Source organism: Dipodomys ordii, unplaced genomic scaffold, assembly GCF_000151885.1.
Source record: "Dipodomys ordii isolate 6190 unplaced genomic scaffold, Dord_2.0 Scaffold104, whole genome shotgun sequence".
Classification (NCBI taxonomy): Eukaryota; Metazoa; Chordata; class Mammalia; order Rodentia; family Heteromyidae; genus Dipodomys; species Dipodomys ordii.
In genome coordinates this window covers 4,792,217-4,816,527 of record NW_012267320.1, presented here as the reverse complement: position 1 = coordinate 4,816,527, position 24,311 = coordinate 4,792,217, and the positions used below count along the sequence as shown (strand labels likewise).

At 41.6% G+C, this 24,311-nt stretch overlaps 1 protein-coding gene across 1 annotated transcript in view; it reads right to left on the bottom strand.

The window, feature by feature from the left end:
• Window positions 1-24,311, bottom strand: part of Tiam1 (T-cell lymphoma invasion and metastasis 1) — a 350,718-nt gene that overhangs the window by 249,262 nt on the left and 77,145 nt on the right. The window contains exon 2 of the mRNA XM_013027533.1: window positions 22,339-22,390. The gene's annotated coding sequence lies outside the window, so the exon portion shown is untranslated. The remainder of the gene's footprint in view (window positions 1-22,338; window positions 22,391-24,311) is intronic.

Here is a 24,311-nt window from a genome sequence, read left to right as displayed (position 1 = left end):
AGAGCAGAGGGACAGTGGTTCAGACCCCATGACCGACCCCCCCAAACTGACCCCACCAAAAGAAATTTTTTAAAAAATAATAAATACAAAGCAGCAAATACTAAAACTAGAGATTTTAAATAAAGGGGATGTGCTATGCTTCTCTGGGTGAATAAAAGTCACTATGGAGAGAAAGTAAACATTTCTATAAATGAGAGAGGAGATATTTCAAGCTTTGAGAGCCACCCAGGCTGCCAGGTGACCAACAGATGCACAGACACAATCAACTTTATTTACAAAATCAGGTAACACAGATTTGATCTACAGGCTGTAGTTGTCTGACCTCTGGACACCAAGTATAAATATAATTATCTCTCAATTTCAGTGCAGAATTTGTTCTAGGACCCTCCTGGGACATCAAAACCCAGGGACACTCAAATCCCTTATATAAATCATTCAGTATTTACATACAACCTATGCGTATGCTTTTGTACACTTCTAAGTCATGTCTCAATTGCTGTAACACCTCAATGGAAATGCTATGTAAATACTTGTTATACTGTATTATTTAGGGGGAAATGACAAGGATAAAAATTCTGCATATTTTATGTGCAGAAGCAATTTAGTATTTTTTTTCTAAATTGGATATGTTGGCTGCTTTTAATCCATGGCTAATGGATAGGGAGAGACAACTCTCTAGGTAATGAGAGATTGGACAGTCCCAGAGTGTTTCACTTGCTCCTCTAAGAAACAAGCCTAGGACTGAGTGTGGTGGTTGCATACCTATAATCCCAGCTACTAGGGAGCTTAAGGTAGGAGGATCATTGTCCCAAACTAGCCCAAACACAGTTACCACATGACCATAACTAAAAAATAAACTAAAAGGAAAAGGACTGGGATCATGGCTGAAGTGGTAGGATGCTTGCCTAGCAAGTGAAAGAACCCTGAATTAAATACTCCACACTACATAAAAATAAATCAATCAACAAGAAACAAGATGATACCCAATACCTTTCTCATACATAACTGTTCCTAGGTAAGCAGGTCTCCCCACATAGACCAATCACATCCTCCTTGTCCCCTGGCTTTGCATCTCTTCCTGTTCAGCATGTCTGCCTGACCAGCACTTTTTACTGCTCTACCCACTATTGCCCCAGTCTTTCTGTTCCTGAGGAAGTGACGGTATAAAACTGATTATCATCTCACTTTGGAGGCTGAGATCTGAGGATCTGATCTCAAAGCCAGCTCAGAAAGACAAATCCAAGAGACGGTTATCACCAAGGAACTAGCTAAAAAGCTAGAAGTGGTAAGTGCACTAGCCTTCAGTGAAAAAGCCAAGTGAAAGCTTAAGGCTCTGAGTTCAAGTCCTAGTACCAGGACAAAAATTAAACACAAAAAAGGATGAAATCCATCTAAAACTAGCCAAACCCCCATCATTTACCCACTTCTCCTTGGCACCAACTTAGTTAGACCTAGTTCTAGAAAAGCCACAAGCAAAGTATAAGCAAGCAACAAATCCGGTGCTGTCTCCTACACAGGGATCCTGCCTAGTAGTATGGCGGACATTCAGCCCCATGGTTGCATAATTCCACTAAACTTCCTGCAACACCATCAAGGGTTACAGCACCTGACCAGTCAACATCTGGCTGTGCAAAGCACCCCTGGGGGATGGGACTTATGATCTGATTCTTCAGTTTGGGTCTACATCCCCCACCAGTGGCTCTTTCCAGAGCAAAGCCCTCGGTATTTTAGCTCTACAGATTCTACCATTCCAAAAGCACAGGACAGAAAGTTCCAGAGAGGCAGAGAAAAATTAAACAAACTTCAAAAGTGATCAGAACTCACTGTCTTTGCAACATTAGGACACCAAACATTAAAGGATCCAAATGTAAAGGTTCCTGTCCTAACATGGATTTTCTTAACAGTCAAGTGCCCACAAAAGGAGCCTAAATACATGCTATGATGATGACAACTACTATACTCACACACACACACACACACACACACACACACACACACACACACACACACCTGCACATGGTTGTCATCAGACTTAAAAGAGAAGCTGCCTTTTTTTTTCTCAAACCTAACAGTGGAGAATCTCAAAGATTGCACAAAGCTCTCAGAATGAATCATCCACAAATAGAAAAGGTTTCCCAAGAGGGCCAATGTTAGGCTCCAGTTAGGGTCCAATGGTGGACGGAGGCAGGAAAAAAGACCCATGCTCTGTATCCAGTGAGCAATCAATAAGAGAGTCCTGAATCAGCCAGGGACCCTCCACCGCCTCCTCCTTGTCTCACATCCAACTTGATGACTTCCAGAACTAAAAAATAAAAGGCTTCTGCATCAGGAAATGACAGCAACAGAACAATATGAGTCTCTGAAGGACAGGTGTCTGGGTTGGACCTGGACCACAGAAAATAGAAAAATCTCTTTTCTGTTGCCACCAGTGCAGATGGAAAGGATCTGAGGATCATTTCCTCAGCAGGCAAAAACCCAGGGAAGAGGAACCAGGAAAAGGTCACGTCTAAACAAATACATCAACCAAACCAAGATATTCCCAAAATGTACCATGGACACACACCACCGCAGGAATAAGAGAAGGCTACCATCAACTTGCAACTGCAAACTGCTCTAAAACACATTTTCAGCAAACAGTCCGTGAGATAATTTTGTGTGGGATGGTGATCAGATGCTCCATAAAAATAGGAAGAATGTGTACCCTACCTCACGACATGCCTCTGGAAGATGGAGAATGTTAAGATGTACTATTGGCTCACAACTATAATCCTAGCTACTCAGAAAGCTGAGATCTGAGGATCACAGTTCAAAGCCAGCCCAGACAGGAAAGTGTGTGAGACTCTTAACTCTAATTAATCACACACACACACACACACGCACACACACACACACACACACACACACACACACACACCTTAAACAGTGGCTCAAGTGGTAGAATGCCAGTCTTGAGTGAGAAAACTATGGGTCAGCACCCATGCCAAGTTCAAGTTCCAGTACCTTAATAATAACAATAAAATTATACTTTGAAAATTCTGTGACTCTTCTAACAGAGGGTCTCCTTGAATTTGTGAAACTTAATCTTGTACAAAATGAGCACTCCACATGAAACAAATGGGAGGAGGGCCTCACAGAACAATCGCTTCTTCTGCCACACCTTGACCATCACACTCCACATTCTCCTCATCCCTTCCCCACCCTGAGCCTCTAGATCATTGCAAAACTCCTATGTACCCTACAGAGTCTACTTCGAGTATTTATATTCCGCAAATGAAAAATTAATCCCTGTACAAAAGCCATCATCTCGTTCAGGGATCCCACCCACTTGGCTTCCCCTCTGACTCATGTCATAAATGCTTGTGATCACACGTACATTCTCTAGCAAGCTATAAGCTTGTTGGAGGCTCACAAGGCTCACCAGGATACCCCAGTACCAACCCCACTGCTTCCCACCCAGAATGGAACTGGTGAAGACTCAGGGAAGTCAGAAATGAAGGAACAGAATGAAAACATTGAGAGACAAGAGGACATTAAGATGTCACCATTATCTACAGCTGACAACCTGATCAGACCCAACATGAAATAGTTGCTTCAAGCATACCACGGTCCACTCACAGCTCCTGACCTGACCCCGAGCATTCATACAGATGTTTGAATTCTATCTAAAACCTATGTCCCTAAACCCAAGAATATTATTAACCTTCAGTTGATTTGTGAGGCCTAAATATTTTTCATAAAAATCAAGATCAACATAGGGGTTTGGTTCACTACAAATGTCTTGCCATATTTCTCAGAACCCATTACTAATTAGAGATTTGAATTTTCCAAAAAGGTCTCACAGTTTAAGCGTACCTCGTGGCTTGCGCTGCAGGAATCTTCTCACACTACTGCAACTTGCAGGACTTCTTAGGCTATCTCAGGCCACCTTGTGGTGCCCAAGCGAAGCCAATTTGCATCTAATACGATCCAAGGAAAAATCCTGGCTGGAGCCAAGTCACCACCCATCATGGGACTGAAATGAACGACCTGTGAGAGACATTCTCCTACCCTGGGAGAAAGCTCTTTCATCGAGGACAGTATAGAAGACAGGGCCCATCGCCCTGTCACAACCATATTGTGACCTACAGGCAGCAATGCATAGGTTTTTTCAAAGGACCCTTCAGGGCTGGGCACCATGTCTCACTCTGTAATCGTAGCCACTTGGGAAGCTGAGATGGGAGGACGTTGGAGCCAGACAAACCTGAATAGAAAAGCTAGCAAGACTCTGTCTCCCCAAAGGGAGACTATACATGGTGGTATGCACCTGTGATCCTCAATGGCACATTGGTGCAGTTTGAGAACCCATGCTAAGTAAAACCACTAAAACACAGAGCTGAAAGCTCTGGCTGGTATCACCAGCCTAGCAAGTACACACAAGGTCCCGAGTTCAATCCCCAGAAGTGCCAAAAAGGAAAACTAAAGAAGACCCTTAGGGAGAGTGTGGCTGAAAGGCCCACAACTGCCCAGGGTACCCCGGCTAGGGGAAGAGTTCCAGGCAAAGGGAACAGCAGAATCAAGGCTGTGTGCTGGAGCAAGGGCAATTGGTAAAGGGAGCTGAAGTCACCAGGACCTCCTTAGCTGGTGTCTCAGGAGCATAGAAGGTACTGAACCAAGTGCTACCACATGACCTAACAGATGGCCTCTGGCTATGGTATGGGACAGAGGGGGAAGGGCACAACAAAAGCAAAGGGACTGATTTGAAGGAATGCACAAAATGCAAGTGCAGAAGACTCAGGATATATGACCAGCTCCTAACACAGACTGCAGAACAGGCCGGGGCAGCCACCCTCCCCCAGCCCACAGCTACGCACAAAGCGCAGCGGCCATCCTGGTATGGGCCAGCACAGGGCACAACATGAAAAGAGAGCTCTCTGCAGTTTCTCAGCCAACTCCATGGAAGCTATTATCAGAAAAGTTCACAGTAAGTGTAGGGGGAGAGGGGTCACCCTAAATAAAAAGGAAAGCAAGAAACAACCTTCTGTTGGGAGATTCCCTGGAAATACAGAGCAACACACAGTGCCCGAGAAGAAAGATGCTGGCAAACACCAACAGCTCCGGACTCTGCACAGAGCTCGCCTCGCCGAGAGTGGCTCTTCAGTCTTAGCAGGGCACCAAGGCCTCTGAGAACCTGCTCAGTTTTTACTGGAGCTGAAGGAAAGAAAGGGGAATCAAGGTCACACACTCTGGCAGCTTTGAAGCCAACCCCCCACCAAGTGGTCCATCCCAGTCATCCCCAGCCGAAGGTATGTGCAGATTGCTTGCTCTATGTCTCTCCTGGCCTGCCTAGATGTGACCTAGAAGCCCAGGGCTGGCCAGCATCCCTGAGCATCCTGGAGGAGCAGCTGCTCTAGAGTCAGCTTTTCCTTGACCTTACCTAAGATCTTCTAACTGGATTCCTCTAGCCTTCTCACTCAGATATAAAATTGGGGTTCAGTGACAGAACAGATTAAGCGCTCTGTGGACAAGGGCAGTACTCAAAAGGGGAACTATTCTTGGGTTGCTACTGCTAATTCTCTTAACCTGCACTTGAGCGCATGAGAACTTGATTTTTTCTTTTAATGTCAGTCCTAGGGATTGAACTTGGGGTCTGGACCCTGTCTCTGAGCTTCTTTTGCTCAAGGCTAGCTCTCTCCCACTTGAGCCACAATTCTACTTCTGACTTTTGTGGTAGTTTATTGGAGAGAACAGTCTCACAAACTTTCCTGCCCGAGTGAGCTTTGTAACCACAATCATCAGATCTCAGCCTCCCCAGTAGCAAGGATTACAGGCAGGAGCCAAAGGCACCTTGTGAGAACATGATTTAAAAGTACAATAAAACAATGAAAACATTCACTGGGACCTCAGGCAAGCGATACATTATCACTCAACAACGGAGTGCTCAGAGTAAAAGGTGACATATCCTGAACTTGGCATACCATCTTAACTGGGTAGTCAAAGAACAGAAGATTCACCTTGATCCTTCTTGAACTTTTTTAAATCCTTGGCAGTCCTTGTAAGGAAACTACTGAGCCAGCACATTCAGGAACTGACATGACAACACTTAAAATATTCATTCTGGACCCTGACTCAGCAATAACATGCATTAGAAGCATTTAAAAATTTATATTGTTTACTCAGTAAGTGTATACCTAAAACATTTAACCTAAGGCTACCATAAGAGATGTGAAGATGGCCTGTAAAGACATTCACAGGTCCAGCAAAAAGAAAATCAAAAATGGAAAACAAAAGGTTGAGCCAGAAGAGACAAATACAGTAGATTTTATCATTATAAGAAACAACTATGTAATTTAAAAACATAGAGTGATATGGCTTGGTAGCAGAGTGTTTGCCTAGCATCATGAAGCCCTGGGTTCGATTCCTCAGTCCCACATAAACAGAAAAAGGCATTGAAAGTAAAAGAAGCTCAGGGACAGTGCCCAGGCCCTGAGTTCAGCCTTAGGACTGGCAAAAACAAAACAAAACACCCACAGAGCTGGCATTAAGAAAACTACCTCTTAATAGAACCTGACTGGGAATCTGGCAAATGAGCAATGTTGGATTATTATAGGGACATCATAAAAAGAAGAAAACAATTAGGATCATCAGCCATCACACCCATGAAAAACACCCTCCGCTCAGAGCAGTTCAGATGCCTGATAAACCCTCAGGTCCCACTTACACAAGCGCTGCAGGAACTAATAGGAAACACTACAGAGCCCTCTAAAAATGCACACTACAGGAAAATCAGGACAAAGAGGGCAGGCTTTGCTTGATCCTTCACAATAGAATCAGTGCTTCTAAGGAATTTGGAGAATTTCAACACATCTCAGTATACAGATCAATAGAATGGAGGCCACCACACAAATCTGCTTCTTCCCAAAACCAAATCCTAACAAGAAGTAAGAAAGAGGTGGCAAAAGATGTCCAGTGTTGAGCGCAGAGTACATCTGACAGCCCCTCAGACCTCAGGATCATAAAAAGACAGTCAGATACCCTGTGTACATGAAGGTTCTGGTTTAGCTGGTCAGAGTGCGGCCTGAGATTGTGCATTTCTAACAGGCTCCTATGTGAGGCTGGCACAATGTATGTACAGAGCACTGTTGGAAACTTTGGGCTCACCAGGAAAGAGCCAATTCCCCACTATATTTCTAGTCCCAAAAGAGAAGCTGCCTACACAGACCTTGGCTCCATGGAATCATTCTGTTTTTAATAGAACTGAGCAAACGATCCCAAGCCATAAATTTCAGCTCATTTTAGGTTATGTTAGAAAACATCCATATTGGAATTTTATGGTTTATAAAAACGTAAGCTTGATTTATGTTAACACTGGGTCAGAGTTAGTTCCTTGATTGTGAAGGAAGGAAGGAAAGAAACTCAACTACAGTCCATTTCTAAAGAGAATATGAATTATGATCTTAAAGCCTCAAAGGCATAGAGTTCGACCTAAGAACTGAATCATAAACTCATTCAGGTCCCTTAGTAAGCCATATCATCAAAGGCTGTACACGTCTGAGACTGCCCCAACATTCTGTTTTCCACAGTGAAGGCCAACATAGCTTCTTAACCTTACTCTTCAGAAAACTTGTTTTTCATCCCATTTTCTAGTGTAAATTACCTAAGAAAAAAATTCATCAGAATAGAAAGAAAAAGAGGTTTGTGAGGCCCAAGGTCTGAAACCAACATGGTCAAAGTTACATAGGAAAAAATACATACCTTGTTTAAGATCTGAGGGTCATCAATGAAAATTAATGGGTTAGGTGTCTCCTAGCTAGTCAAGAGACTGCGATCTGAGGATCAGGCAGATAAGTAAGCAACTGAAGCAACTGAATGCTAGCTAGAGAAATTGGAAGTCCATCTCGTCAGAGCTGTTGTATCTCTTGCTAGTCTTCTTGATCTTGGCTCTTAAGAAATAAGCAAGAGCCTGTAGTCCTAGCTACTCAGGACGCTGAGATCTGAGGATCATGGTTCAAAGCCAGACCAGGCAGGAAAGTCTGTGAGACTCTTCAATAAAACACCAGAAAACCAGAAGTGGTGCTGTGGCTCAAGTGGTAGGACACTCACCTTGAGCTGAATAGCTCAGGGACAGTGCCCAGGCCGCAAGAGTTCAAACCTTATTACAGACAAAAAGGAAGGAAGGAAGGAAGGAAGGAAGGAAGGAAGGAAGGAAGGAAGAGAGGGAGGGAGGGAAGGAGGGAGGGAGGGAGGGAGGGAGATCTGATGGCTCACACCTGTAATTCCAACTATTCAGGAGGCTGAGATCTGAGGATCGAGGTTCTAAGCCAGCCCAGGAAGAAAAGTCCCCATGAGACTATTATTTTCAATAAACTACTCAAAAAGCTGGAAGTGGCTCTGTGGCTCAAGTGGTAGAGTGCTAGCCTTGAGCACAAACAGGCTCAGGGACAGCACCCTGACCCTGAGTTCAAGCCCCAATACAGACAAAAAAAAAGAAAGAAAAGAAAGAAAGAAGGAATGAAACAAAGAAGAGAGGGTTTGCCAGGATAAACAATGCCAATTCTAGTTATTGGTCTCATTAGGGACTCTGCATAAGAATCAAATTTACCTTGTTCTTCAAAGCCAAACTCCTCTGAAATGCGTCTTGATCTCAAATTAACAACATTCAAATGATTAAATGGAGTAAAGTGGGTGTTAGGAGAATGAAAACAAATATGTCAGTTTCACCACTTGCAATAAAACCTCTGCAAATGGATGGCGTCATCTGATTGATGCTTCAAGGGCAATTGCATTTTATAATTCATTCTGTTAGTCGGAAGGCGAGCTAGTGCTTATGAAACTTTGGAAAATGAAGCCTTTCTTTTAAAATGATTCCTCAGAACATATGAAGAGAAGACAGCAAATAAAAAAGCAATGATCCCCTGATGGCTGAAAAGAGACATTTTAATTATGCTTTAAGACGAAGGTGATAATTGATTTACATTCTGAAGCAACACAACTTAAAAGCGTACATACACAGACAAATTTACTGATCAAAGAGTCAGGAATATACTACTCTATGTATTAGAATTTACCAGGTAACTGAAGCTTCACATCTCTAAATGTCTAGCCATTTTGTTTGCTTTGTTTTCTTAATGTCTATTTTAGATTATATTTTTTTTAACTTGGGGGTGGGGACAGTCCTGGGACTTGATTGGAATCAGGCCCTCATGCTCTCACTCGGTATTTTCTGTTCAAGGCTAGCATTCTATCAACATGAAGCACGCCTTCACTTCCATCTTTTGAGTGGTTAACTGGAGAGTCTCACAGATTTTTTCTGCCTGGGCTGGCCTTGAACCTGGGTCTTCAGATCTCCGACTCATGAGTAGCCAGGATGACAGGCATGATCCACTGGCAGCAGGCTGGTTTCCCTACTTTCTAACAAGTTGTATAACCTCAGTGGTACTTTCACCTGCTGATGGTTCATGGCATCATCCCATCCTCCCACTCCTAAATGCAGAGGTGCCATATGGAAAGTCTCTCCAGAGAGAAGTCAAGACACCAGGACAGGGATGGCTGTTCTTCCCAGGTATATTCTGTGGTATTCCAGAGGAAAGCTTCCTACAGAAATGGTCTCTGGCCTGGCCCAAAGAAAGCACACAATAAATAACTACTGAATTAACTACCTATGACCCTCAACTTGCAATGGAGCGACATCCTGACAAACTCATCATAAATTAGAAATATGTGAAATCTAAAATGCACTTAATATACCTAACCTATTACCCAGCAGAGCTTAGCAACACAGCCCGCTGTGAAGACCAGGTGTTTCCTCCATGATTGCCGCCTGGCTGGCTGCTGGCTCAGCATCAAGTCAGAGGATTGAATTACATGTCGCTATGTAGGAAAGGAGTCAAATGCAAAATTCAAAGCATGGTTTCTACTGAATTCATAGTGCCATCATAAAGTGAAAAGAACTGCTAACATCAGACCATTAAAGTCAGGACCATTTACTTGGCAAATATAGAATATTGCTTAAAAGACAGGAAAACCAGGGACAATGACTCACATCTGTAATCCCAGCTGCTCAGGAGGCAGAGACAGGGAGGATGACAATGCAAGGCCAGCACTGGCAAAATATTTAGAGACCCCACTTCACCCCTAAGGACCAGAGTCCCAATACATGAACCTTTGTGAGGACAAGCAATAACCGCAGTATAGCAAACAAACTGCTGTTTCATTAGCTTTCAAGAGTAAGCTGGTAAGGAAAAGGGGGTTGGTATAATGAGAGAGAGGGGAGAGAGAGAGACCCATTTCTCTTGATCCCTAAGAATACTATGTAAACTCCCAAAATGTCATCAGAATGGTAAGATCCTATCAAAAGACCCCCAAAAGAAACTCTAGTGGTCCAGTCATTACGATATACAAGGTCCCTATTCTATCTGAGTTTGTGGTACACCATAAAGGTAGCTAAGAAATAGAGCTGACGTTACCCACATCCTAAAACACTGGCAGCCCTGAATGCTAACCCAGAAACCATAATCATCTGAGTCATATAATCTATGTGTAAAAGGAGAAGGGGCAGCTCTCTCTAAGAATCACTGGATGTGCAAGAATGTAATGCCAACTAAGACAGAACAAAACCCTGGATTACTTCTGCTTCTGATGGTCAACAGGTTTGATCACTGGCATTGTAACCTTGTAGCTATTGACTTCTTTCTACTTCAGTTTCCTTCATTGGCTAAAAGAGTACCCAAACCTCCTACAGTTGTAAGAATGAAGGAAAAAGAAAATCAGAAACCCTGGTGTCACGGCTCACATCTGTAATCCTGCTACTCAAGAGGCTAAGATCTGAGGATCCCAGTTCAAAGCCAGCCAGACAAACAAATCTGAGATTCCAATTAGCCAGCAAAATGCTGAAAATGGAAGTGTGGCTCAAGTGGTAGAGAACCATCCTTGAGGGAAAAAAAATAAGGAAAGTGTAAAGGCCAGAGTTCAAGCCACCATACGAAAGAAAGTCAGGGCAAGGAGGAAAAAACTGGAAAGGAAAATAAAACAAAAGGAGAAGGAAAAAAGAAAATAAAAGACGCCAAATGCCAGCTAATACTGTTTGACATCAGAGTTGTAGTCAACCTAGAAAGCATCCAGCATGTTGTATTGTATTTTCCAGTATCTTAGCAATAAACAGTATTAAGAATTATAAAGCTCAAAAAAGAAAAAAGAAAAGTTTCATTGAAAGGCTCTGCACACACCATCTAGTTTTTTTCCTTCCAACTGCAATTTGCTCAAATCATTTCTTCTACAAGCTCAAACGGGTCTTCATAGTCCTTCATAGAATTATGGAAAGCAAATATAGTTATGATATAAATGCACACCTGTGAAAATGGGACTCTGAAGGCTGAGGGGATAAATGGAGGAGGGAAAGGCAGGAGGAAGAGACCGATGGAAAGAGTGACACAGATCAAATCTATTATACACATAAATGCACATGCTCAGCCGGGCACTGGTGGCTCACGCCTGTAATCCTAGCTACTCAGGAGACTGAGATCTAAGGATTGCAGTTCAAAGCCAGCCCGAGCAGGAAAGTCTATGAGACTCTTATCTCCAATAAAACACTCAGAAAACCGGACGTGGTATAGTGGCTCAACTGGTAGAGCGCCAGCCTTCAGCTGAAGAGCTGAGGGACAGCGTTCAGGCCCACAGTTCAAGCCCCATGACCAACAAAAATAATAAATAAATAAAATAAATGGACATGCTGACTTGACTGAGCACAACTCTGAATATAGCAAGGGTAGGACAGAATTTGTAGTCAAAGAACACTTTGGGAACCAGTGGATAAAAATTATTACGATAAAACATCAAGGGACTGAAGACTCTTGCTAAGTTAGCCTAATGGGATTCTTGCTAAAGACAATCTCTAGGTCAAAGGTGAAAGATAAGGAATGTCTTCAGACAGAGGTAGAGGTTAGCATGGTAAGATGCTTTGTGAAGAGTAAACTAAGTGGGCCAAAGAGAAGATAAGATCAAGGTCCAAGTCCAGGCCACCCCCCCAAAAAAGGCTCCGAAAAGTAGTCATGGTATTAAATGCCATATGTAAAAAAAAAGTACATAATGAGAGTAAGGATGGAAGGTGGAAAAATACGGGAGAGCAACGGAAGGGGTGAGAGCGATCAAAGTGCACTGTACTCACAACTTGACATATAGAATTGTAACCTCCTTGTACAATTACTTCATATCAAATAAAATAATGTTTTTAAAAGGACTGAGAGGAGCCAGACTCAAGTTTGATCAAGGAATACATGTTTGTTAAAGACAGGACCCTAAAATTTTGCATTTTAACAATTTCACTGAAATTTAGGAAGAAAAATAATCTGAGGGTGGTGATATACTCTTCTACAGGCTATACAGACTTCTACAGGCTATACAGGTCTGGAAGAAATCATCAGTGATTGGTTAGGTTTGCTCCAGTGTCGTAGTGAATGGATCAATACCAAGTTGGAACAATGTAAGCAGAGAACATACTGACCTGAAAAGTCAGGCACTCCTCTCTCACCCCCCAGCTTTAAGTCTAAAAAACAAAGAGAAGGAAAGTTGGAAATGAACGGGTTAGGAAGAGCTCCGTGTGGGACATGGCCAGGCCTATGCTATTCCCCAGTGCTTTCTGTCAGTGGGAATAATTAAAAACCACCACAAAACAGACAAGAAACAAGGAGCAGACATTTCAGGGCCAGCTCCCCAGGTATTTATAAAACAGTAAGAGAGAGACAATCTCTTCCCACATAACAATTGCTTTGTGCTACTCCACAGCCTAAAACACTTTTTACCACCGAGTACACAGGCCATTCTGCTATGTATCCGCATGGTGGAATTTTAAACTATCATTAAAATCGAATTTTTAAAACAATAATCTTAAAAGGTATAAACTACCATCTACATCTATGGGTTCTGTATTGGCAATTCATCAATGCAGATAAAAGAAATATTTGGGAGGGAGAGGGAAGCAATTATATCTATCCTAAGTGTGTACAAACTTTTTCTTGTCATATTTCCTAAGCAGTATAACATAACTATTTACATAGCAATGTACATTGTGTTAGCAGTTGTACACACTCTTGATGAGACTTTCTGTATATAAGAAGTTATATATGGGCTATACAAATACTAGGCCATTTGATACCAGAGATCTGAACACATGCAGATTTTGATATCCAAGGTGGGTCTTGAAAGCAATCTTTACTAGGTACCAAAGGACAACTTTAAGCATATAGAGCTACATGTTCACATCCTTTTGGTACATTTTTGTTCTGAGCCTCTCTTCCCTTCCTTGCAAATATGCCAGAGAAAAAGCCCCACTGGACCATCAACGGCCACTTTCAATAAGCAATCACCACCCCCCATCGGAACAAACTCCCTAGATACCAGACTCCTGTGGTCCATCAGGTCTGAATATCTTTTAGCTTCTGAAATATCACTTCTGATGTTCAATAAGAACCAAAAGAATCCTATTTTATAGCTGTGGTTTCTATAATGAATCCTGAACTATTGTGGCTTTCCAAGTTTTCATTCTCTAGGAGGCTCTGAGCATCCCAGGCCTTCTTGCAAATCCCCTAAAAAGTGGGGTTTGAAATTCATCGTGTGCAACATAAATCTGACTGGTTACATAATAGAAAACATCAGACGGAACTGGCTCCCATTCAAGTCATTTAGAACATATTTCATAAAAGCTGGACCTCATGGGAGACAGACTCCCACAAGCCAAAAAGAAACCGAAGTAAAACCACAGTCTCACCAAACTGTTCATCCTCAGACCCTCCTCAGTCTCATACTAAAAGAGCCAAGAGGATAAAAACTGATGAGATTTCATTAAGTGAAAAATTTCATAAAAATCAATTCTAACCTCTGTAGCTCCCAGAAGCAAGACCAGTGTTTATATGAAGGGTGTTAAAGATAAGGTGTCCCATGGACATTACAATAGCAGCTAGCCAACAACTTCTAATACACTCTGAAGTGGAGACTGTAAAAATTAAAATCTGTTCAGGCTTTTCTGCTGTCGACAGTCTGATCAACCTGAATCCACACAAGAAAACAGCCATGATACAGCAGCTTCCTGATTCAAAACTAATCAATAAGTCTTGACTCAAAATCTCTACATATTCCTAGCCATGCACTGGTGGCTCATGCCTATAATCCTAGCCACTCAGCAGGCTGAGATCTGAGGACTACAGTTCAAAGCCAGCAGGGGCAGAAAAGTCTATGAGACGCAATATCTCCCATTAACCAGTGAAAAGCCAGAAGTAAAGGTGTGGCTCAAGAAGCACAGCGCCAGCCTGAAGTGAAAAAGCCAGAGGAGAGCACAAGGCTCTGTGTTCAAGAAATATATATTTATGTAATATCTATAATAATATTTATATATTCTGATACATTACATGTATACATGTATACGCAACACATATGCTGCTATACTATATATACCTTAATACTCATATGTCGCATATATATACTTAACACATATATACTTACATATTGCACATATTGATAGCTATGTGTATATATCACATATATCAGTATGCATACTGATATACATACACATGTATACATATACATATATCAGTATATATGCAATAAGTCTATAATTAATAAGTCTATAATTAAATGCAACCATTTGTTTTTAAATTAGCAACATTTTCTAAGAAATAAAAAAGTGCAAAGATAGCTACTGCATTTGCTACAGGCCATTTATCACAGGATCCTGGAGGCAATGTTTCTTTGGGAAGTCACCTCCATATGGGAGGTAATAGCCCATGCCCACACCTCCTGTGACAAAACACCTGTTAGTATGTTGAATTCTGACTTTGACCAAGGTGCTTAAACTACAAGGCCTCATGGTTGCTTTTCTATAAAAATGGAGAATCTGAACTTTTTTTATTAGTATTTATTACTCTGTTGGCTTGCACACTGCTGAGTGATATGACAAGCTTCACTGTTTATTGACAGAATCTAGCAAATGTTCTTTAAACATAGTTATTTTGAACTACTTTCCCCTGGTTTTGTTGAAAAGAGAACAATTCACCCCGAAGGATTCTTTTGTATGAAGTATAAATTCTGTGGGAAATAATCTGATAAATCCAGGAGATTTTTGAGTCTCCCCTGGCCATTCTGAATGTCGTCTATTATAATAAAAAGAAGCTGGGTGACAGTGGTTTATGCCTGTCGTCCTACTACTCAGGAGACTGAGATCTGAGGATCATGGTTTGAAGCTAGCCCTGGCAGGAAAATTGGTGAGACTCTCATCTCCATTAAACTACCATGAAGGTGAGCTGTGGCTCAAGTGGTAGCAAGGTGCTAGCAGGGATAGCACCCAGGCCTTGAGTTCAATCGCCAGGACTGGAGAGAGAGAGAGAGAGAGAGAGAGAGAGAGAGAGAGAGAGAGAGAGAAAGAAAGGGGGGTGAGGGAGGGAGGGAGGGAGGGAGGGAGGGAGGGAGGGAGAGAGGGTGTCCTTTAGTGACCACATTAAACTCTAATTATGGTCACAAGTGCCGTTGCCCTCTGCTGCCCACATAACCAAAATCTCAGGCTTGGAAACTCCTGGATGCACCCAAAGATCTATTCAGCTTATAAGGTGACCTATTCCACTTTCTCTCATAAAAATTTAAAGGTGAATTTAAAATTACCATCCATTACTGCCCTCTCTGACTCAGGAAAACGAATACAGTAGGGAGAAGAGGGGAGAGAAAAAGAAACAGTTTTATTGCTTGTATTTTGGGTTTGGGTTTTAGGGAGGTTGGTTTTGTGGTTTTGTTTTTGTGACTATTTGTTGCTGTTTTAACTAACCTCACTAGTAGCTGAAATGTCTGTTGAAAAGAAAAAGAAAAAAATAGAAGCAACGTGTGGCTATGCTTGATTGAAGACAAATACGAATGTTCTGGATTCTTTTGTTTGTCTGTTTTCAGCCTCCTGGCCTAGACACCCAGTCTAGAGGCACCAAACATGCTCCATCTGGGTCAGAGGTATGGCTCAATGGCAGAGCACTCACTAGAAAGAACAAAGCCTGAATTCAAGCCCCAGTTTTGTGTGTGTGTGTGTGTGTGTGTGTGTGTGTGTGTGTGTGTGTTTGAGTGTACATTTGTGCATACAAAGTGATTATATATAATTATATATTTATATAATGTATAAACACATTATAATATAACATTATATATAATCGCTAATAAAATTTCTTATATGTAATGAAAACATCCAGAAATACGTAATCTGTAAGTCTTAAATTACTTGCTTTTCTGAGTAGCATCATGAAATTTTGCCATCCTACTATTCTACCTCGGCCATGAATCATCCCTCATCCAATGTACCCACCCTGTATATGCTACCCACCCAATGGTCACTTTCCATACTGCTGTGCTCTAGTGATTTTTATTTTACTTAATAAAGCACAAGAGTAGAGATGCTGGTAATTCTTATGTTCCAAGGAGAAGCCATAAAGTACTTCCTTTAAGTGAAAAGGTGAAAAACCTCCACTAGGCAAGAGGGGTGAGGGAAAGGCATGTACTAAGATCTTAACATATTGCTAAGCACACTGCAAAGATCTAAGGTAACTAATTGTTATTATCTCAGTGTGCCCAAATTATAAATTTAACTTAGGTATGTATGAGTAGGAAAAACCACAGGATAGGTTAAGGTTTGGTGCCATCAGTGATTTCATGTGGGATCGTGTGGGATCTTGAAACATGTCCCAGTGGATAGTAAGGGAGGACTATCCAATATGCCAGCGGGACCAATTCAGTCACCACAAGTGGGAAGAACGACAGAAAGATCCTGTGCCAAGTGACAGGCCCTTCACACCAGCGACCGGACCACCCTAGGCTAGCCCACCAAAGCACTGTTAATACAAAATGTTAGGGCTGTGCTGCATAGCCTCACAAACGCTAACCACAGAAAAATTACAAATCTGGCAATAAAATTAGAGTTCAAAAAAACAATTTTATTCATTAAAAAAAAAGATCTGCACACACACACACACATACACACAGTATAAAGACGTTAGCCAAGTGTGTACACTGCTAAGTAATCCAATTCAAATGACCTTGAGAATTTCAACATGAAGAAGTGACACAGAATATGGAGCGCGGGGTCGTGCTGGGGGGCAATGGAAGGGCTGAGAGATGCTCAGGGAGGAAGACCCTCCTGTTTCAACTCCTTGGGAGCACAGTGATTCTCCCCTGGCCCATAGAGGGTCACAGCAGCTCAGAGCACAAAGGAGAAAGCCTAGGCTACCTTGGGGAACACAAGCTTTCTCAGGCTCCTCTTCCCACATCCACAGGGAAAGGGACTCTACCAAGGAAATCAGGAAGTATCAACAAGGCTTAAGGGGCTGGGAAGGTGGCTCCCTGATAGAGTGCTTGTCTTGCATGCATGAGGCCCTGCGTTCGATTCCTCAGCACCACATAAGCAGAAAAAGCCGGAAGTGGCGCTGTGGCTCAAGTGGTAGAGCGCTAGCCTTGAGCTGAAGAGCTGAGGGACAGTGCCCAGGCCTAGAGTTCAGGCCCCATGACTGACCAAAAATAAAAAATAAAAATAGTTTCCTCAATAAGGCTTGGAGAACTGTCATAAAGATAAAGGTTGGCTAGTTTCCCCTACTGTTCCCTTTTTGTGATGCTGGAGTTTGAACTCAGGGCCTCCCACTTGCTCGACTTGCTTGTTCAGCTGGTGCTCCACCACCTGAGCCACACCTCCAGTCTGGTTAATTGGGGGGGGGGGAGGTGAAGTCTTACAGACTTTTCTACCCCAGATGACTACAAACTGCAATCTCAGCCTACTGAGTAGTTAGGATTACAGGTGTGAACCACAGCCACTGAGGAGTTGTTGTTGTTGTTTTAATGCAAAAAAATAGCTCATGATTTGTTGAAGTTGATCGGTTTTCCATTTTTAAAAACTTTTATTATGGAAATACTTTTGTTTTGTTTTCTAAGAGGCTTGCTCCAAAGCATACTCTGAATTCCCAGTTCTCCTACCTCTACCTCCCAAGTGCTGGTATGACAAGCATTCATCACATTTAGCCTTAAGGAAACATTTTCTTCTGGGAACAGCTGGATTATGTTCGCAATCCAGCTTCAACTGTCCAATCCTGCTTAACTACACTCACTACACTTTCACCTTCACTTCCAAGAAAATCTCAAGCATCATATTCTCACCCATAAAGGTGTCAATAGACAATTCTAGAAGAAAAGCATCTTTTATCTCAATATAATCCTATACTACCTTTTATAGGCCCAGCCCCCTACCATCCCCAATATCACGACTGTGTTTTTAAATGTTACCAATTCTGACGACCTCACTCCCTTCTAGATTTTTTTTTTTTTTGCCTCCTCAAGCCAGGATCCAAACAAAATCCAATATCACACTTGATTGATTTGATTTTTATTACCCATACCCAGACACCCTCTACCCAGTTCCCCTTGAAAGTTTCCTCCTTCTAGGTCAAATGTTTGTGCAGATGAAGGCATTCCATTTTCCCTCTTTTCTTTTCTCTGATTCTCTCTGTCTCTTCCCTAATCACCTTTTTTGTTAAATTGTTATTGCAGAGTTGATATACAGAGGGGTTACAGTTACATGAATCAGGTAATAAGTAATGAGTACAATTCTTTTTGAACCAAGTCTCCCCTTCCCTCATTCGCTCCCAGTTTTTCCCTCCTGCCTCCCCTAGCATATCCAGTTCATTTTCCACGTGGTGTCCAGTAAGCATCTTTTTAAGAAACTTTTTGTTAGTATATCTTCAATGATACCAAAATAATGGCTCTTTTGGTTCAAGCTCCTATGGACAGTCAAAGGGGAAGGCTGCAGAACTGTAATTACATCCCCAACCATTACAAAACAAAACAGAAAATACTCCAAAACAGCCATTGTTCTACTATTCAGCATGACTGAGTAAATTGGTTTTAGACTATAGCACCCTCATCTCTAACAAGATCAAGATAGCATTCATCAGTAAATAGAACTCACCTAATTGGCTATTTATTGCTTTCCCAAAGGTGTCTCCAAACCAGGAATTGGTAGTTCAGGGGAACTGGTAATTCAAATCTATAATCCTAGTTGCTCAAAAGGTAGAGATCAAGAGGATTATAATTTGAAGCCAACCCAGGCCAAAAATCTGTAAGACTCTTCTATTAACTAGCCTAAAGCCAAAAGAGGAGTTGTGGCTCAAATGGTAGAGTGCCAGTCTTGAGCTAAAAAAAAACTTCCATAACTCTTTACCCATTTATAAAGAAATCAAGACAGGCAGCAAAGACACAGAGTGTGCGCACAATTTAGAAGTACCTAGGAATTCAAACATTACCAGGTCCTAAAAGTCTCTTCTCCACCCAAACTTCAACTTCACACTTCAAAGATTAATTATACATTATGATACCAATTATATCCAAATGCATTATGAAACAGAATCTTTGCTAAGTAATGTCACCATTTTTTATTCTTCTACCATTTTTAATAATTACACCCTGGGTTTTTATTGTATTAAGAAGCAACTAAGAAAAAACACCCTTAAATCCATTTCTTTTTTTTTTTAAACATAAAGAAATTCACATCATCCCTAATTATGTACTATATAATATAATGGGGTGGAAATGGCTTAGAATTAGCTATGTCATATTTAGGAGAAAAATGCAACCCACTTTTTTTAATCCTTAGCATAAAACATTAAAAGGGTGTTGGTGAGTGTTGGTGGCTCATACTTATAATTCTAGTTACTAAGGAGACTGAGATCTGAGGATTAAGGCTCAAAGCCAGCCTGGGTAGGAAAGTCCATGAGATTCTTACCTCCAATAAACTACCAAAAAGCCAGAAATGGAGTTATTTCTCAAGTGGTAAGGGACAGTGCATAGGCCCTGATTTCAAGCCCTAGTACTGGCAAAAAGGAATGAAACACATGATCAATAAGCACCTGATTGGTAAATTAACCTCCTTCATACTGATGGACCCCAGAGTGTTTTAGGTAATTCTTTTTTATTCCCCTGTCTCTTAGGTTTCCTCCCTCCCCCCCCCCCTGCATATACTTTATCCTACGCTATCATCAATGTGCTTATGATTACAGGCTAGCAATGGTAATCCTAGCTACTCAAGAAGCTGAGGCAGGAGGTTCTAGAGACAAGGCCAGCCCAGGCAACATTAGTCATAGAATACAATGCACTCTGCTTCCATCAGAAAGAATGACACTGCCCCATTCATAAGGAAACGAGAAAGACTTGGGAAAAAAATCATACTAAGTGAAGTAAATCAGACCCAAAGAAACATAGGTTCCATGGTTTGCTTCATTTGTAATAACTAGAATATGTCTAGGATAGTTCTAGCAGAGGATCACAATAGCTCAATAGTTATGTACATATGACCATATAAAATGAAGCTATGGAAATGAGAAGTCTTGTGTTTTGGGGGTTTTTTTTAGTGTACTGTTTGCAGTTACTTCCTTTTTCATTCATTTTTTTATCCTGTTATCATTGTTTTTATTTCGCTACCCTTAGTCTTGTATATAAATTTATCTGATTTGGGGACAGGAAGGGGAATCACAGAAATGGTGACACAAAGGTCAAAGGGTGAACCAATGCAGCAGCAATACTCACACGACACTATGTTGAAAATTAACTTTACAACTTGGGGGGGGGGGGAGAGTCATGAGGGAAGAAAAGTAGGAGAAAATGAGGAAGGAGGTAATACTGTCCAACAAGAAATGTACTCATTTTCTTACTTACGTAACTATAACCCCTCTGTACATCACCTTTACAATAAAATAAAGATATATAGATATATGTTTAGATTTCTAACCTCTTCACTCTACATCTTTCACCTTTCTCTTTTTTCTTTTATGGTGTAGAAATAATTCTTAAGCACAATTAATATATACTTTAAGGAGCTTTTTTTTTTATTACTGAGGGTTTTGTTGTTGTTTTTTTTGGGGGGGGTCAGTCGTGGAGCTTGAACTCTGGGCCTAAGCATTGTCTCTCAGCTCTTCAGCTCAAGGCTAGCATTCTACCACTTAAGCTACAGCACCACTTCCGGTTTTCTGGTGGTTTATTGGAGATAAGAGTTTCACGGACTTTCCTGCCAGGACTGGCTTTGAACCATGATCCTCAGATCTCAGCCTCCTGTGTAGTTAGGATTACAGATGTGAGTTTCTACCAAATCTTCACTCCAATGTCAAACATATTAAGAATCCAAAGGTGAACCTGAATCTGGTCAAGTCTTTATGAGAAACCTGGAGAACAAGGAAACACATTAAAGGTCCACCCAAGGAGGTAAGATGTACACTGTGGGAATCAGAGTATAGCTCCAACTTCCTGACCAAATGCACTGGGAGAAGGGGAAGAAGAGGATGGAACCAGAACAGGAAACGTGACTCAAAACAAAGCAGTCAAGTGTGGATGTTGTTTTCTTTCAGAGTAGTTTTTTTAAATGGGTTTTATTCTGAGAATTTCACACATGCACATAGTGTACATAATCATACTGGATGCTGTATAGATCCTTTGATTGTCCTGAGGGGAGGGGATTTTTGGTGCCAGTCCTGGGGCTGGCTCTTTCTGCTCAAGACTGGTGGTCTACCACTTGAGCCACACCTCCACTTAGAGCTTTTTGGTGTTTAAGTCTCATGGATTTTCTTGCCTGGGCTAGCTTTGAACTGTAATCCTCAGATCTCAGCCTCCTAAGTAGCTGGAATTACAGATATGAGCCACTGGTGCCTGGTTTTGTCCTGGGAAATTTTTAAGCAATTGTGAAAACACAGATATGAGACAATCAGGGAAATCTGAACACAAACATCCAGTGACAGTAACAAGAAAATTCTTATTTATTTCATGTGGTAATAATCTTGTGCTGATGTATAATAAGAACCCTAATCTTTTTAGATTCCTAGTGAAATATTGACAGATGTCTGGTGTGTGTTTGTGTGTGTACAGTAATGGGGTTTGAACTCAGGGCTTCATACTTACTTGGCTTATTTGCTCATCTAGTACTCTACCATGTGAGTCATACTTCCAGCCCAGCTTTTTGCTGGTTAATTGCAAATGGGTTCTCAAAGACTTTTCTTTCTGGGCTGCCTTAAACTGTGATCCTCTGGATCTAAACACCTGAGTAACTAGGATCACAGGTGTGAGTCACTGGTGCAAAGCTCACCTTCCTCTTTTTCCAGGTATACATACAAATGGGTACAGATGTTTAAATCCTGTTGAAGTCACTAATTTCCAGATGTAGCCATGAATGGTGTGACATGGAAGGACCACAGTGAGAAATAATAAACACCAGGCACAGATTTGCAAATATGTGATATACAAGTAAATCTGAAAATTAATTTATCCATTTATCCACCATATCCCCAGAAAGACAGATTCAGGAGACTGCCTACTTACCATGTAGAGATCAAGCTTCAGACAATGTCAACATCAGAATACAGCCATCCACCTAGAAATGTAAAAACAAAAGGACTTTTAGGGTGACAATCAGCTTTGACAAAGAGAACATCATTTACAAAAGGGAATCAGAGTAGGCATTTATAAAACTATCTGGGGGAGAGAACTGTGAGCAGAGAAAAGAAATCATCCTAGAACAGGACAAGAGCAGAGTAATCCTGGCAGAGAGTAATCATGAACAGAGAGGATACCCAGCACCCTCCCAAGCAGCGTCACCCTCCATCAACTCTCCCCAAGTCAGCAACACAGGTCCCCTACCAGGTTCAGGATGCTATGCAAAAATAAATCAATAAAATGAATAAGAAGAGGCCAAGCATGGTCGCATTGTCTATGATCCCAGCTGCTCAGGAGGCTGAAACCAGAGGATAGCTCACACCTAGAAGCCCAGGGCTAAGCTAAGTAACATAGTGAGATCTGATCTTTCTCTCTCCTCTCTCTCTCCCCCCTCTCTCTCTCTCTCTCTCTGGCAAGAAGACAAATATAGATACTATTTAAATTTTAAGATGGCTAACTTTCTTCTTCATTTGTGTGTGTGTGTGTGTGAGAGAGAGAGAGAGATAAATAGAGAGAAAGAGAGAGAAGAGAGAGAGAGAGCATAAGCACCCATGTGCTGGTCCTGGGGCTTCAAACTCAGGGCCTGGGTGCTGTCCCTGAGCTTCGTTGTGCTCAAGGTTAGCACTCTTAACACTTGAGCCACAGTACTGCTTCTGGGACTTTCCTGCCTACAGCTGGCTTCAAACTGCAGTCCTCAGATCTCGGCTTCCTGATTAGCTAGGATTACAGTTGTAAGCCTCTAGCACCTGGCTAAAGCAGGGCTTTTTAACCATAACAACTAGGCCCCTGTAGTGAATAGTGGGTCCCCCAAATCTATCTCAGTATTGGGTAAGGTTAGAAAAGAGGGCCTGGAAGATTCTGAAGAACCCTGGCATTTCCTAGTGGATAGTCTCAAGGAAAAAATTATTCAGACATTCTAGAAAAGGTAAGACAAAGTTGATTCAGGACCAAAATAATAGTTTAACATCAGTACTACTACAATAAGAAGAAAGATCATGTTCACAACAAAAACAGCAAAGACAGCTAGGAAGCAATAGCCAATGGGCAGAGCAAAAAGTTAGAGGCCAGAAAGAATAATAAGAGAAATCAAGAAAATTAGGGGAAATTCTTCATAAACCAATTGACAGGCTTCTTATACCCCTTAATTCTTTTTAGTTTCTCCATTTTTCCTCCTCTTATAATTGCGCTGCATTGTAGAAATCAAGAAGTTCCCATCTCTATACATCAAGTTACCATATTATAAGAAAAGTACTTTGAACATAACATCATGTGCAATTTCTACACAATCCCCCTGAGATACTGACGCAGACTAAACCATTGAGAGGCACAATGACGCCTTTCAATGTGGCCTTGTAATGAGGAGTACACAAATAAAATGTAAAAGAACTAAAAAGCTGGATTGAAAGCATCTGACAAAAGCCAGGAAGCAAAATAAATAAATAAATAAAAATTTGAAAAGTAAAAGAAACAAAAGCCAGGAAGCTTTCCATCACTAAAAGAAAAAAAAAGAAAAACTTCCTTAGGACAAATTAATGCGCAATTTCTGCTGGGCCCAGATCGCAGGCCAAACACTGCAGTATGATCAAATAGTCCTGAATATGCCATTACTTACTGGACAGAAGTGATGTAAGAATCTAGAAGGAAGCCTGGTATGATGGCAAATGCCTATAATCGCAGGGTGTCTGAGGCAGGAAGATCACAAATTCAAAGCCAACCTGGGCTACATTTTATGACACTGCTGCAAACAACAATGACAAGTGAGAATCTAAGAGAGCCTGGCTATATTCTCCAGCTGCCCTGCCCTGACTTTCATCTGTTCGCACTGTGATCTGTTCCCTGAGCAGCTGCCCTCCCTGTAC